This window comes from Atheta coriaria, unplaced genomic scaffold (assembly GCF_025399875.1).
Source record: "Atheta coriaria isolate IRGN ID8LTWV9N9 unplaced genomic scaffold, Caltech_Dcor_3.1 hic_scaffold_8_pilon, whole genome shotgun sequence".
Taxonomy (NCBI): domain Eukaryota; kingdom Metazoa; phylum Arthropoda; class Insecta; order Coleoptera; family Staphylinidae; genus Dalotia; species Dalotia coriaria.
The window spans coordinates 2,173,071-2,185,927 of record NW_027045450.1 but is presented as its reverse complement, the minus strand read 5'-3'; the positions used below and the strand labels follow the sequence as shown (position 1 = coordinate 2,185,927).

The 12,857-nt window shown below is 35.7% G+C and overlaps 1 long non-coding RNA gene across 1 annotated transcript in view; it reads right to left on the bottom strand.

Moving 5' to 3' along the window:
- Nucleotides 1-190, bottom strand: part of LOC135796936 (uncharacterized) — a 28,356-nt gene extending 28,166 nt beyond the window's left edge. Inside the window, exon 1 of the long non-coding RNA XR_010549420.1 lies at nt 166-190. This is a non-coding gene — a long non-coding RNA (uncharacterized lncRNA). The remainder of the gene's footprint in view (nt 1-165) is intronic.
- Nucleotides 191-12,857: the final 12,667 nt, after the last annotated feature.

Here is a 12,857-nt window from a genome sequence, read left to right as displayed (position 1 = left end):
TTCGGTCACGTGTATGAAAGACCATCAAACGTTTTGAATTTTTCAGAATTGAATTAATTCTTAGCTTAGCTTCTGAGACGGGTTGTGCATTCTGTATACCCCGGAGGGGTTGTGATACATATAGTTAATCACCACTCCAAGAAAAAAAAAGTTAAAATTACATACCTTACTCGCATGGACTTGAAACCTGGAACAGAAAAAAAAGAATGATAGAAATTGTGTTTAATTTGGTTGGATCACAACATGATACAATTTAGACTACGAATTCAACACTATAATTATTCTACTCACGTTGAAAAAATAAAAACCAAAAATTCAAATCCATTATTTTTACATTTAACTATAGGTACATTTATTCTGTGTGAGAAAAATTTTCTGAATATCCTACACACAATATTTTTTCGCCCACTTGTATAACTAAAGTGTTGAGATATTCATTTATCATTAGTCCTCTCCTCTCGGAAGTGAGAATCTTGCGCTTAATATTTATAAATGACAAATGGAAGTAAACCAGAAGACTTTTCCCTTTTCGCTGCTACTGATAAGAAACTGTTAGGCTGGTTGCCTGGCATTAGCTCGTTAGTTGAAGCGAAATTAACAGCTCCACAAGGCGACAAGCGGAAGACGCCGGCAAAAAGACAGAAAAGTAATTGATGAACAGTTTTGTTGACTGACAATTGCCTTACTGATATCTGTTATCTTCTACACTTCCATTAGACTCTAGAATATAATTAATCACAAAGAAAAAATCACTTCGTGTTGATGTTGTGTGATATTGCAGAAAAAAAAATCAATAGATCTCGTGTTTATTTACACTTGAGAAGAGATTGTATTGCGCATTGTATGGATGTGCATCTGGTCGTAAAATTTAAGAATTAAGTGGCCTATTACAAGCCATTGGGAATCAATAAAATGTTTTAAAATTTATTGACGGGCATCTTCCTTTTCCGATGCAGCAATTTGTGGGATTGCAACGACAACTACAACTGCACCCTTTGATGATTTTAAAGGGTGTTCAATTTGATTTGATTCTATAAGCTTGAACAAATTCGCACAATCGAATCACAACCCTTGGTGAAATTTAAGGGTTGCTTTAAAATTTTACTCTCGACAAAGTAAAAAATGGAATTATTTATTTACAATGTTGATATAATGAAATTTTTCGATAATAAAATAAAAACCCGGTGGTTTTTAATTAAAATTCGCTGTTCGCCGCGTTATCTCGTTATCGAATATTGACGCAAATGAATCGACTAATGGATATTTACATAATGAACGCGTCCGCATTTGTCACCGACATTAAACTCACCCCGGAGCGCTAGAAACGCAAAAATAGGTGGTCAAATGTCGGATTCATCATCACGTCCATCGCGGATTTATATTTGCGCTCGTAAACCGCGCGCACAATTTGCATTCGATGTGTAAACCAAAACCAAACGTGGATAATAGATAATAGACTAAAAGATTGAACGTGAAAATTATACACGTTATGAAATCTGTAGTGTTCTATTCTGTAATAATGTCTTTGGTTTATGGGCGTTTATCTGGTGTTAATGTTATGGCACGCATTAGAATCGCTCATTAAAAACGTCCACCGGCTGTCACTTATCGTCGATTTGCAGTTGAGCTTGAATAGAGCTAATGTAAGCATTGGTATAGTCATGTCAACAAAACAAGACAAATTACAGTTAATTATTACAAATTCTAATAATATAACATTTTACATACGAATAGAATACTATACTTTATTCATTTTTTGTTTTTTCAGTGTTTTACAACGTTTTTATTCGTCTAGAGTAAAAAAAACAAAAATATCTTGTTTTAATGATGCCACTATATAAACTTAATGTTATGTTGCTAATGCGTCTGCATAAGTGCATTCTTATCTATATGGATTTTGTCGGACAAGCATTTAAACGCGCTTTAACTTTTTCTCTTTATTTCCAGGCTCATATAAATAAATAAATAAATATTCAAAGCATGACGCGGAATTATTTAATTGACAACGATTGATTGTCGTGATATTACACTCTAGCAACATTGTAACAAGCACTTAATATACACAACGGTCTGCAAAACCGGAAAAAAAGACATTAATAGACACATGACACACTTCGGCCATTGTCCGCACTCATTCACACTGATTTGGTGACAAATGTCTTCGCATTAATAACCAGCAACACTCGCACAAAAAGAAAAGAACCAGGTGTCTTCGGACGTCCACGTAACGGTCAATTATAGACATATCATAAAGCACTCCTAATGAGGCGACATTTATCTCACCGGAACTAGTGAAAGACTCGCGCTATGGGGTGGCGCGTCCAGCCAAACGCAAACAACTATTTATTATAGGCACCTCTACACATCACCAGGATGTTAAAAGTGCAAACATTAGTTTTTATCGTTGGGATAGTATGGTGTGAGCACATTAGAAACATTGTCCCTCGAAAGAGGGTATTCCGGGGTCCCGTACGTGTACAAAAGGGTAATTCCTTTGCGATAAATTAAAAACAAACCCTCCCGACCGGTGTATGCTGGATTTAATCGACTGACCATATCCGATTACGTTTTAAGTAGTCAAGAATGGTTGTTATCTGCGTGCGGGTCGTTTACAGTGCACACACGTTGCTAGAAATGGCGAGAAACACGTGGGTTGAATAAATTTTGTAAATTACATAACCTAATCTACAAAATAGGTTAAATATAGGTTAAATCAAGTAGCGCCATCTATGATTTTGTGGAAAAATTAAATTAATATTTAATTTAGCTTAATGTATGATTCGCCGAGGTTGTAAATTAGATTTTGTTGTGAAATATGAAATGTTTGCGGGTTATTTTGCTTTTTGCTTTAGTTTTACACATGTGCACGGATATAATGTATGCAGACGTTTTATGACGAGATATGAATATAAAGCGCGGCATTAAACGGTGTGAAGGTGTGTTTTCGGGGGGCAAATATGAATTTCGCACGAGATGGCATAATTTACGGAAATGTCGCCTTCGATTTGCATAAGAATGCAAACGACGTGTGCGCCCAAGCAACATTTGTAATTCATTTATTAAATAAAACGACATCACATGAATTATTCATTATTAAAATTAAATATTTTTAAGTTTTTATAAAAATTTATACAAAACCTGTGTTATTTTGGATTTTTGCTAGTACAAATTGAATAAATATGTGGTGTCGTTGCGGAATCGCTTCCGCATGTAAATTCCGATGCGAATTTCAAATTCAAACGCAAATCGCTGGCCATTAACTGGTCGGCGAAAAGTACTAGGAGAGAACTTGGGTGTTAATGCGAGTGGAAAAAGTGGGAATGCTGTACGAAACGGAAAAACTCAATATCAATAAGGATGCGACGTGCGCGATGTCCTGAGTCCTCTTCTGTCTTGAGACATTACGCGTAATGACCTGCGCCATCAAGGCACCAACATAAACCATTCTCGGCGAGGAGGTCCGCGCGTCTCTATTTCGGTTGCGTAATGCGCGGAATTCATCACCCGGCGCACGGCGCGGCGCTAGTCTTTTTTGATAACGCGCTTCCGGGGGTCTCGGGCGTGCGTTAGTTCCGCTCGGTCGCCTGCCTAACTGGATAGAACAAATTACCGAATGGCTTTTCGCCGAAAAGCTTTCCACCAAGCTCTTGTCGTCTACGTCTAGTTTAACTTCCACCACCATGCATGCAGTGAGTGAGTGAGTGCTATTAACAAACAAAAATACCGGTATTTACCGAAAACCTATTTGCTTCGTTTAGTATTACATTAAACCGGTTTTGAATAATCATTACGTTTGGTGCACGTGTAAAACACAACTTGATTGCGTTCTCGCGTGATTTGAATCGTCGCACGATGCGTATTCGGAATTAATTCGACTTAATGCGCATTGTGCACAAGCCTACGAGCATAATCGCTCTCTTTGCAAACACGAAACTCAAGCAGGAAAACAGGATGTTTATACTTAATGCCTATATTGATATAAAACAACATGCACGCATGCAACACAACTTTGTTTAAGGTGGATATTAGTCAATTACGAGCGTTTTTCACTGTTTCGCTTGGTAAACTCTTGGTAATCTTGATGTTTGCTTTGTATGCGAGGTGTTGGGATGGTTGTTTTTATATTTGGATTGCAATTTGTGCTAAGTAAACATGAAATTATGGAGTTGTGTGTTGCGTTATGAATTTGTCACAGCGCGAGGGCGATTATCGCACCAATTTCGTTTTATTACGGCGATTTTCCCCTTATGAGGAAGACGCACACTGTAAGATTCTTATCACACTATCACTCTATCACAATATGCAATAATTCATCGCGTTATGTTGTGTTCAATGCGTGTTTTTCGCATTTTTTCTCATCGTTTCTCTGTTTTTATCTTTTGTCATTAGGAAAAAATACATAAAACATAAAATTAACCTCAAAATATTGACATTTACTATGAGGGCGCCACTTGTATGAAAAAATAATTGTTTTTTGTCTTAAATATCTTTTGTCATTAGAAATAAATGTATAAAATACAAAATTAACCACAAAATAATGATATTTACTGATAGGGCGCCACTTGCATGTAAAGATAAATGATTTTGGTCTAAAATATCTTCTATAATTAGTAAAAAATACATAAAATACAAAATTAACCTCAAAATATTGACATTTAGTGAGAGGGCGCCACTTGTAGGCAATAATAACTGGTCTTGGTCTAAAATAGCTTTTATCCTGAGGACAAAATACACAAAACATAAAATTAACCTCAAAATATTGACATTTACTGAGAGGGCGCCACTTGTACGTAAAAATAACTGATTTGAGTCTAAAATTTAGTTTCTATTATTACAGCTCGTAAAATTATGGCTTTGTTAGTTGCAGTTGAGCGAAAAGTTCATAAAGCGCTCGTAAATCTATCGCGCCCATCGATTCTTCCGCCCGACTGTTTCAGATTCGTATTCTGAATTCAAAATATAAAGTTGAGCACAAACTCAGCATCCTGCGATACAATGAAACTTTGTAGAAGCTTTGGACATTTCGCAATAATTTCATTTTGCGTCGTGCGTCGTAATTCAGCACCCGAGCGAAATGTAAATGAGCGAATTTATTACCCTTAAATTTAATATTTATTTGGCATATTTGGTACGCCATTAAAGTGTTTTTGCTTTAGATTTATGCGCGCACAACGTAAATTGCCACTGTATGGTAATTATAATTTCAAAGTACGACGTTTTTCTGTTGTTTTGTGTAATCCTGCTTTGTCTGGAATGGACTAATAATAATTATATCGTCTACATAACACGCATAAAGATGTAACCCTTTTAGTGGCGTGGAATTTCAGCACTGATACAAGCCACTCGGCGTGTGCACTAAGTAGAAAATATGAGTTTTAAGAAAAAGTAGTTTTGCAGTCAGCGCATGGCTTTGTCTCGCTGCGAAAGGATGTGCAACCTTTCGATGGAGATTTGCTGCGTTTGTGCATTATTCTCGTGGCGTGGCAGCGGCGCCGTAATAAAAGCGGCTTTACGCGAGATTGGCTTTTAACGCAAGCCGCGCCAAAGAGATAGGTACAAAGAATTAACTAAAAGCTTCTGGCGTGTGTGTGGCGCAAATTACGGCACGTCGACGCGCAAACGAGAGCACATTGTTCACGTGACATGAACTCAAGATGCTGGGAGCAATATGATCAATAGTGTCCGACCAAATAAATAAATAATTAAATTTTTAAACTTTTAAGGTATAAAAACATGAAATGCACTCGAGCGTGCGTGTTTAACACGCTAATTTGTAGATCGTAAAATATACACAGCACTTTAATTGCGGTGATAATTAATTAATTATGATTTTTAAGCAAATTACATGCTCATTCAAGATGAGATGTTTTATCTTGATTATATACAACATATGATTAAATTTTAAACAATCACACAGGTAAATTTAGTCATAAAAACGTGAATTTTGCTTTTTGCAATTAATTATCATGATAAAAGTCTTAAAAGATTAAAGACCGAATAAATTTCTTCACCCTAAAGTAGCTATGGATTTGTTAAAGTCTTGTAATATTCAAATAAGACAAAAATCCACAAAGAAATTCACCCGTCGAAAGTAAGACGTACTTTTACTTTATCTTTTGAAGGAATTTTGTATTTTTATCCAACTTTGCGAGTTCATTACATTCGTGCTCTTCATTTAGAATGGAATGCACAAAAGACGCGCAGAAACCAAGGGGATGCGCGTGTATTTTTTGCTCGTGGGATTAAATTTTACATGCGGATTGACAATAACAATATAGGTTTCCGCTTATGTGTACGCAGGAAGAGAAAGAACAGCGGTGAGCGATGCGCAACGCGAACAAAAATGCCTTTGATGTTTATCTGTATATTAAGAATAATAAGAAGCGGAAATGTAATAAGTAAGCAGTGTATGTGCATGTTATAGGTCTACTCTTTTGGGAATTATCTTTTCATATCAATTTTCATTTCGTTTTTAGTATAAATTTTAATTTTTTTTCAAATGAAAATTTATAAAACTTACCATGGGGTTGGGGTGATGATAACACAAACACTAATTACACTAATTTTACTAATTGTTCATAAATTTTTAACTGGGACCCTTGAAAAACACACGCACTCCGCGCGCGGATTCAAGAAAACTGAATTGCAATGTAGCAAATCGGTGTGCAATCGGCGCAGTGCGAGCGAAATCAACAATAACAAAGTCATTGTATTTGACCGATCGGCCAGGCGCAAGCAAGAATCTTTGATTACTGCGCCGATTCGGCGTCTTATCTTATCTAAATATTTGTGTTACACGTCTAATTTTGCAGTTTTAGCACTCTTTACAATTTTACATTATATTCATTTTTATTTATTTTATATTTTGCTACACAAACCTAATATTTTATTAAATTAACGTAATCAACACTCAGTATATTATTATTTATTTCAATTTTACAATTTCTCTGTCCCACAGTGTATTTTTATCACCATACATTGAAAAATTGATTTATTTTAATTTATATCAAACAAAGAAATATTAAAAACACTAAAATTCTAAAAACGGCAAGAATTGTAAGTTCGAATGTTTTTTAATGGCACTCGTAGATTGAGATAACTGGAATTGTCTAGCTCTCAAACGTATAACTGTTTCCGGCGAATAAATCTATTTGCATTGCAATTATGAAATCAGGCGTTAAGACATCGCGTTTCGCTCGACTCGTTAGGCCATTTCGGGGTGTGCGCTGCGTCTTCGCCAGGGGGTAAGCTTTCCTACAGGATGTAGTCAAACATTAGCACGCGTCGCTCTTTAAATATCGCCGGCAATAAAGGGCATTACTTTGATATACATTTATTTCCATCGACAAACAACGCAAAACAAAACTGTGATCGATAAAATTTAGCATAACTATCATTCACATTAGTAATAATAACAGCACATTAATTGAGAGTGATATTAAGTTTATGGCAGATACGACAATGGAATATTTCAACGCGAAGTTAATATTTGGATTTGGATGTAAATGTGATTTGATTAGCCACAAAACCATAATAGTCCAATCGCGATTACGCTAAAATCCAAAAGGATTAAATCCACAATTATTACAAATACTAAATTTACACAGATACAGATACGTCAAAAACAGTATCATATTTTTGTGGGCTTCGTCTGGTATTGATCTGGATGATGTGTGCGCGTCGGGATTAATTGCTCGGTCAGTTGCACCTTAATAATTTAGCAAATTCGTGTGTGAACGCAAATGGGGATTTGCATGCGCTTGCAGCACGCGTTCGGTTTTAATTATCCAAACATTCACGGTCGAAGAGAGGCGACACATGTACCCCGAGGGTTGAGTCCATCAGGATTATGAGACATACTCAAGTCTCATCCGGGTTGTCAATTACAGACGCAGTGTTTCTTTTTGCGTTTGTGGATGGTCATCAACAGGTTAGTAGAGTGCGCTACCAACGTGAAATGGGTTGCCTAAAGAGATTTATGTAGAGTGTGTGTATTGGATATGTTTTAATCATTTTAATGGCCTCGACAACGCACAGCATCGAGGAAAAAGTGCGGATGGATGAAAAAATAAAAAAGAAAAGAGGTTTATCTCGCTGTAGAGAGAGATTTGAGAGCTCGAGGGCGCAAATGCGAAAATATGAAAAATTTACGAGCGGATAATTCGCGAGCTTTCCACGAAATTGAATCCAATTCTTTTGCTCTTACACTAAGCCTTCTGTTTTTACTGGATGCGAGCAGTTTATTCATGGTTATAATCTTTGCTTCGTATATTTTTTAATGCAAAGCAATTACTTACACAAAAAAATGAAATAAAACGCAAAAACAATTTTTTTCTTTTTTTGATATTTTTAGTTAGGATTCTGTTGGCTTATATATCACACCCGAGGCAAATATAAACACGCACGGATTCCTTAACGATCATCCATATTACGGCATTCCTGGTTCAGGTCCAGCCGGAAAGTAATCCGATCTGGACAGGATTGAGTTACGTCCTTACACCGCTCACCCCAATTGTCCGCGTGTGTGTGTTGCTTGCATTTTTCTTCTCTTCGGCAGAGACTCACTTCCCGAATAAACGAAAAATGTCATTAGAGTCCACGGCATCGCATTCAATTAGATTAGTCCTGTCACACACACCAGATATTTGTTACCGGACCATAGAACACAAAAAATAAATAAAGAAAAAATACTAAGATAACAAACACAAAAAATAAACACAGAGTGTAATAATTTGTATGACTGTGAGAGATAAAGATAATTTCGTAGATAAATTCCTCGCCAAAAATGAAGAGTAGTGTGAAAATCATTTGTTCCCCCTCGACCTACACTCGGCTTAATCAATCCTCAGTGAAAATGTCCTGATATCTTTGATAACAATACTCTTGACGCTGTATTATTACACAACACAAAAGTTTTCTGCATTTCTAAGCAAAAGTTGATTGCGAAAGATTACTGGAGCGAATATTCGAGGATGACAAATAGCTTTCGGGTTTTTTTCGGGTCCTGCTGGCGTACAAAACAAAAAATAAGCGCAGAAGATCGAAAACATGTTGAAAAGTTAGGCGCATCCGTCATCCTTATCTGGCTGTAAATTTTCACGACCAATTTCCATCCGAAGAGGAAAGAAGAGGTGCGAAAGCTCATAAATTACAACACCCACCCCCAGTGGAAGGACAACAATTACAAAAAGCTGTTGCTGGTGACCATTCGGAAGAAAACTTCTGCTTTTGTTCACGGTTCACTCACAACGAATGAAAATGTCATCATAACAAATAAAACTCAATCTTAACCCTATAATACTCTTATTTTAATGTTATACACTTATCAAAATATTAAATTTTCTTTAAAGGTTAAGGTCTGAAGCAAAAAATATTATATGATAAGAACCGATAAGTGCTTTTATTTATAACGTGCTAATATAATTTACGCGTTTTGATCGCACATAAATTTATGCCAAGTGGACAGCACAATAAAAACTAATTTACACTACAAACCAAGGGGTTTTCTTCGCGCATCCCCTTTTGAATTTGTAAGCGAAAAGGAAAACTTGTGTGTGTCGCCGGCATATCAATTTCGCATTACCGAGCATTATGGAAAGATCTATCACCGAAAGAAATTGAATTGTCGCCGGGGTGTTTTGTCCCCTTTTTTTTCGTCACGCTTGGACTTTGAGTTTAGAGCTGACCCTACAATAAAACTTCAAAAGCTAGGCTAAGGGGCGACCAGATATCGGCACGATGACACTTTTCAAAAGCAATTTTACACGGCTCATATGTCCGCGTCAACGTAACTAGATAACTTGATGGTCAAAAAATCGAAAAACGAAAAAAATGCTTTATTTACGATTTCAGCCGGATGCGCAGTGAAATAAAAGTAATTTCCACTATTTTACAGTTTATTGAGTGTATAGAATACTGAATTATCAAGAAAATTTGTATTTAAGCTCCGCCTACTAATATAAAATACATTGGCATGTTTGGCGCATGCGTATTATAACATAGGCGGAGCATAAAAGCACATTATAGGAATAATTCCCTATATTTTATATTCTTCTATAATTGTTTTTTACACTCGTCAATAAAATCACCCTTGGCGCAACGTGGCACTGAAGCAGTATCGAAATTTATCATCCGAAAATTATATTCACGAGCGCGCAGAGTGCGCCAAATATAATTTCAGAAACAAATAAAATCGGCTTTTATTCCGCGATATTCTTTACTGTTACGAGTACTACATTCGTCGCGGAAATAATTCCGTAATGTATCATTCTCATTTTCATCTTGCACGTCACGTTTAGTACGCACATAACCTCTAATGCAATTTATAGAAAATTTTATTTCATTTCTTCGCGAAATCTTATTGCGTTGCTAGTACCTCATTTCGTAAAGCCGAAACAAAACATAATCGCATTTTATGACGAATCGCGCATTGTGGCAATTAAAAGTTTTGAAAAACAAGCCTCATAAAATTGATGCAAGCGTTAATTAACCACGCGCCGACACAATCATAAACAATTTCATTGTTTTTCATTCTTTAATTGATATAATTCAAAGTATTACAGTGTTGTAATATGAAATCACTTTAATTACGTGTGTAATGTATAGTATTCAACATTGTAAAAACATAAATCGTAATTAAATATTTTAATTTAAAAGCCTCGTTTTGCAATTATTTTAGATGAAAAATTTATCCACGCTGCAGGTTTTTCAATATGCGCGGCGTTTATTTTGTATTTTAGGCTGGCAAATGAAATATTATTGTTGTAGTTGTAAAGGGTAGCGTAGATAAATTGGCGGTGTGTAAATGTAACTATTTTGCATACGTGTGAGTAAATAGATTCAGGCATTCAATGCTTATAAAAAATGTATGCCATCAGTGTAATGCACGATGCGCGAGGTGAGGGCCTCGATTGATGTGTTCACATCGATATTTTCATAGAGAATACCTTTATACCCCGTGGATAAATAAAATTTGGTCATTAAATTGTTTTGCGTCAGGTTTTCTCAGGTTTTGAGACGCAAAAAGTGATATTTTAAGCACTATGGCTCAAAGTGGTGAGTAAAGTACTTTAGTCACGGGTATTAGTCACGGGGTGGAAACTTTGTTAAACACGGAAGAAAAAACTCACGTTCAGCCATTTAATACTGAATATACTAATACTAATGACTTATATTTATAATTTCCACAAGGTATAATGATTTTTATTGTAGTAACCGTGTGGACACATACTTGTCCGATGATGAATAGATGAAAAATGCGAAATTAAAACAATAAAAGTGCGTTTGTGCTCGAGAGTGTCTTTTTTTTTCAATGTTCGCCCGATTGACGACAATATTTATACGTTATCGTTTATCATCGCCCCTATTACGGGGTGCTCAGCGACCACTCTGCATTCACCTCTGATATGCGCATCTAGTTATGCAAAACGTTGATGGCGGATGATTTATCAAGTGTTTCACAACAGCGTAAACTAAATTACATCTATTATATTATCACCGCGTATTTTTTGAGGATTTGCATAATGATATGCTATGAATTTCAATAGAATAAACCTTAAAAAAAGTTTTGTTTAAATTTGTAATTTATTTTAAATTAAAGTGCAGAAAGTAATTTTTATAATGCACCCGATATTAATTCGCATTCTTTCGTGGAATTTCCGACGTTAAACGCGCGCAATTCGTGGGCTTACATTTTCGTTGAAAAACCACAAAGCTATGACGAATTGTGACTGCACTCCACTGAACTCGCTAAAAAATGAAGATGTGTTATTCTACGAAATTTTTCCTACGACATAAATTTGTATTCTTAGCAAAAAAATGAAAAAATAAAACGAAAAATGCGCAATGCAAAAGCATCGCATGCAAAGTTGTGTTAATGAATTGGAGTGGCACTAAATTATTTCGCGTTGATGGTAATTAATGAAGCAGGGCAAAAAGCACACGGAATGAAACCTAACCCAGTAGAAAATAAATTATGCACTTGACAGATTGCTAATTTATAATTACTTCATTTAAATGCAATATATCACATATCTATGAGTAAACTTACAAAGAAAACTAAAATTTGCATAGAAAATATTACAAGTAGTTAAGATAACCTTACTTTATGAATGCAAAATGATTATTTTTAACGCTGGCAATTTTCTTCCTCCAGAAGCCAAAAATAAAGGTTATGTTCGCGATATGAAAATACATGCAAACAAATAAATATCGAGATGATTTCGTTTCTTTGTTGCCCTCCACATTCAGTATTCCCAGCGGACTACGACGTATCCCAACCGATCCCTAATCTAAGACACGATGCGTCGTAAAAATCCTCCACTCTAGGGGATGCTCTCGAGTTGCGAAACGCGTAAAATCGTTGCGTGCATTATAACACCACAATCAGCCTTAAATTGGATGCAAAAAATAAAAATAAATTCGATACGGGTATCAATAGTGCGGTTGCAAAAATATCCAAAAAAGGACAGTAATAAAATCTAGGACTTTGATAGATTTGCGATGATTTACGATTTGGTTTATATTTAAAACAATTTTATTACTCTCAACGTATTCTCGACATTTTATTGATTCGAATGCGTAAAATCAAACTTTATACGTGCAGGCACACTCCTTTCATGTTTGTCAACAAACAACAATAGGTTTACGAGCGATTTGATTTCAGTTGACATTGAAATAATAAGGGTTGTAATACCTGAAGTAGTAATAAACATCCCTTAAAAGTAAAACTTATGAGAAAATGACTGAATTAAGGGTTGCACGCTAGTAAAACCAAGCAAAAAGTAACGATTATCATTTTTCCACTCTCTGTAGTCTATAAGGGTTGTAGTTGTGTGTGTGAATAGGGTGCTAATACT